The sequence below is a fragment of the Myiozetetes cayanensis genome, unplaced genomic scaffold (assembly GCF_022539395.1).
Source record: "Myiozetetes cayanensis isolate MyiCay16 unplaced genomic scaffold, myiCay2020 scf4, whole genome shotgun sequence".
Classification (NCBI taxonomy): domain Eukaryota; kingdom Metazoa; phylum Chordata; class Aves; order Passeriformes; family Tyrannidae; genus Myiozetetes; species Myiozetetes cayanensis.
The window spans coordinates 66813461-66817933 of NW_026087631.1; positions in this window are offsets into that span (position 1 = coordinate 66813461).

Here is a 4473-nt window from a genome sequence, read left to right on the forward strand (position 1 = left end):
GCAATCCATAGAAAGACATACTAAAAAATTTTAAAAGAGAAAAAACAAACCAAAAGAAATGAAGCCAAAGAAGCCAAACCAAACCAAACCAACAACAATGAAAGAAAATAAATCCAGAAATGTGGCTAAGTTTATGTTATTAAATACATTGTGCAACCGTTAATTTCACTTAGAGTCACTTCTCAGGCAAGCAGCTACCCCAGAAATGGAAAAATTACTTATGTGAATAAGTGATTGTCAGTGCAAATAAGGAATTCCCAGTTTGGCCCAGAGGCTATTCTTTAGAATTATTACCTCTGAGTGTTAGATGTGATTCCTCACAATAATTATAAGTTGTATATACAAAGGCCCAGATGAGCAAGATAGCAAACCTGCATCTCTAAGCCTCTATTTAAAATTCAGCAATAAGAGTAAGTGTTAAGACTGTGAAATGTAGTTGAGACTAACATACAAATACTCAGAATTCAACTCATTTCATTGCTGTGCGTGACACATTTTACATTACTGATATTTTTGTTATAGCTACCTACAGAAAAGTTTGTCGGCTCTGGGTGGAGGTTTTGTTACATATTTCCTGGTATGTTGGGTCCAAAACATGCTCTTGGGAGTAATAGTAGAAGCTGATTTGATTTGTGTCCCCAAGGGAAGCAAGTGGATTGTGTATGTTTCATCCTACCAGAGAGTAGCTAGAACATGTCCTGTTTTTCTAGTGCAATAATGTCAGACTGTACTTAGTGACCACACCAGGAATGACCAGTTGGGAGCCATGGGTATTGCCCTGCTCTTTACCTATCAGAGAGCCTCACCCATGTGGAAAATTCTTAAATGGTTAATCAAAAATCAGAAGAGTTTTCTGCTTTCCATTTTCAGTGTATTAAGTACTGCTTAAAACATAACCCCGTGTGTAGATAGAGGTTTATGTACTTAATTTCTTCCAAGAAGATAACTATAAATAGCAAGAGGCTGGATAATCTTCAAAAGGTTTTGACATGGCTTTCTTGACAGTAGAGGGCCAAACAACAGCTGAGTAATATTTGTTTTGCCTGGGGGGATGGAATCACTAGGTATTGGCAATTTGGTTTTAGGATTTCTTAACATATATTTCTTGCCCTTTCTTTCAAAGTGTTTGTAGTGATGACTTTCATAGATTTAGGATCTTAGTTTTTTTGTTTGTTTTTTTTTTTTTCTTTTTTTAAGGTAATTCTAGAAAATAAAGAACAATTATTCTATGCTTTAGCAGATATATGGGTTTGTGAATAATATTTAAAGAAAAATGTATTTATTTATTGGAAATGGAGATGTTTGACAATTTAAAAAGTAGATTTATAGTGTTTGTTTTCTTGTTTTCCAAAATCTGCTTAAACAAACTTTTAATATCCTAAAAAATAAACTTACAAAAACCTGATATCGAGTTGATACCTGTTTAAAAATATGTAGAATATATACCTGGCATTTCCTCATCCATGTTTCCCATTTCAATTCTCATTCCTTGTGTGCTTGTGTGTAGTTATGGTCATTTATGGAGTTAAGCTGCACAGACTTTCGTAACCTTCTGTTTTATCACAGGAGAAGATATGTGTGTGAGTTGGAGATTGGAAGGTGTGGAAAATAATGAGAAAATTTATTTCTACTCAATAAAATATCTAATCTTTTCAAGACAGAGCAAGTGGACTTCATCTTGCAAAAGGGAAGTCACAGTTTTGTCTACCTTTCTGCTTTTTTTTTCCATCTCACACTTTCCAAACCTTCAACCAGTATGTTGTTCTTGAATGCTGTAAAAAGGCCCTTTCCAAATCTCCAGAAGACTCTTTTAGGTATTAGTATTTTTAATCCAATGAAAGGTGGAAGGTCTTTGGAGGATAAGTCTTTACTGTACTAAGTTCACCAGAAACACTAAGGGGAAACAACAAACAAACAAACAAACTACTCAAAGGACTTGCAGACAGAACAAAGTTAAATACTTACTAGGTAAATTGGAACAGAAGTTCAGAGAAGCAGCAGCATCTCTTTGAGGTGATTCTTTATTTGATACAAGAAAATACTTTTTATGTCTTTATTAAAGAAAGTAGTATACTGGACTGGTACACCAGTGATATTTAAAAAAAAAAAAAAAACCATGGGTACTTTTTGGACTAATGCTAGTAACAAATTAGAAATCTCTTCACTCTTTGAAGTTCTCTAATCCCCAAATTGTTTGAAATGCTCAGTAGTTGTTTTTATTCATTGAAAAACTGTCAATTTCTGTTACATGTCTTTATGGCTTTAGCTCACAGTAATCTCAGTCTGTAATTGAAGAAATTATCACAATTTTGAACAATAACGACTCTTTTGGTACTTGTAAAGGTGAAAATTGCAAAATAAAACTGAGATTTAGACTCACCTCAGGTGACTTTTAACCATATCACTGAGTTGTCTAAATAAAATATTTAAGTGTTTTTTTTTCTCCCCAGACTCTCTACATAGTTAATGGAGAGAGACTGGGATGTCTCAATATTGATTTCTCTTACCTATCAACTGAAATACAATTTTGGAATTTTTTTTCCCCTCAAAGTTCACCACAAAGGAGAATTACAAAATTATGCTCTTAACTTAAACTTCTATTAAGTGTCTAATGTTAGACAGGGTAAATCTGGCTTCACTTTTGCTATTTGCCCCCTTATTCATAATGTCATTATCCAGCTGATCAAAAAGTGGTTGGATGGGAAAATATTTCAGAAAATTTGGCCTGTTTGCAGATCAATAACCAGACATCAGCTTTTTTGGTGATTTTTTTTTCTTTAGAGGGAGGATGTTCTGCCAGAATAAAATAAACTATAATAATAATAATAATACAATAAAATAATAATAATAATAGAAATTCTTCAAACCATTATATAGATATTTTCTTTAGCCCCTCTATCATTGTCTGAGATGTCTCATCTTATACAATGGTGTACACAAGTTTTGCTGCAGTTCTTTTTTTAAAGGTAGATATAGCAAAATGTCAGCCATTTGGTTACATAGAACTTACCCTGGCTTCTCTTGCAACTTTTGTCTAGTATTAGATAAAAAGCATGGTAGGATGTTGTGAAGAACAAACATTATTTGTTATTATCCAGTCAATCTTTAGATAACCTGAGCTTTGTGGATAAACTTTGGAAAAAAAAAAAAAAAAGACTAAAAAAAAAAAAGAGGATGGTTGGGGTAGAAATTGCATGGTCCACTTTAAAATCTAATTCAAAAAAGGTCCCTGTGATTCATCCTTTCCAGCTCCAAGGCAAACTGTGAGATTGGTAGCACATTCATAATTCAACATGGTTAAATGCCAAGGGCCGAACAGAGAGCACCCTCCCGGCCAGTACGAGCAGAATGACATTCATGGTTGATTCAGCTCCTTGCAGCAAGCTGTGTAATTGGAAAAGCCAAGGGAAATGACCCCAGTCTCTGTGTCCTGCTGATGTCAAAATGCATTCGAATCACTCTGACAAGTGGCCAGTTTGGAGGCTTCCTTAGAATAGGATACTGAGAGGAAAGGCAAGAGGAGTCAAAACAGCTACAGCACAGGTAGGGCATATACTACAGAGTAGTTGAATTTGTGCCTGGGTTTCGGAAGGGATGGAGGAAAACAGGCTCAAAAGAGGACATCTGTTTAGTGTAATTTGGTATCTTAATTACACTGCATGATATGCACCAATGTGCTTAATGGCACTTGTACTTAATAAATGTGTAGACACTGCCGTAAAGCTGATCAGTGCAATCAATAGGAATGGATAGAATATTTGAAGATGCTGACACTGTGTTAAAACAGAAACAAAACAAAAAAGTGATCTATTTTTTAGTAGTAGTTTATCTGGTCTTGAAGGAAGGAGAAATTATAATCTAGGACATGTGTGAGTGGGAAGATCTGAAGCTCCCCATCTTTTTGAAGCGTTCAGTACTCTTCAAGGGGGAGAAAAGTTGTTTTGAGTTAATACCATCTATGACATATTTTTCCTGTTAGATCAGTAGTGCAAAACATCATTTAGCTAAACCATGCCCAGTCAGGACTTTAAAAGTAGGTAGTATTACCTATTTAGTAATAATAAATTATTGATAATACATTGTTATTAATAATAATTAATATAATAATATAATTAATAATATATTATTATTAATCCATGAACACAATCTTGCTCAACTGGATTTTTCCATCTGTTAAAAGAAGAAAATGAACAGCATTGAATAAATGAAGAAATTGGTTTCTATTCATTTCTTCTGAGCTATGGACTGTCACTTCCACAGTGAACTGTGGAATAAGGGTCAGCTGCATTTATACACCATTTAAATTGTTCAGATATTTTTTTGGGAGGAGAAAGTGTCTAGAAAATTATGTTCTTTAGTATTTTCCTACCATCCAGTATCAGTTCTTTCATAAATTTATTATAAAGTGTTTCCTTATGGTAATCTAAAGGACAAAGTTTCTTTTTACTAAGCTTGGCTCGTTCGAATAGCTTT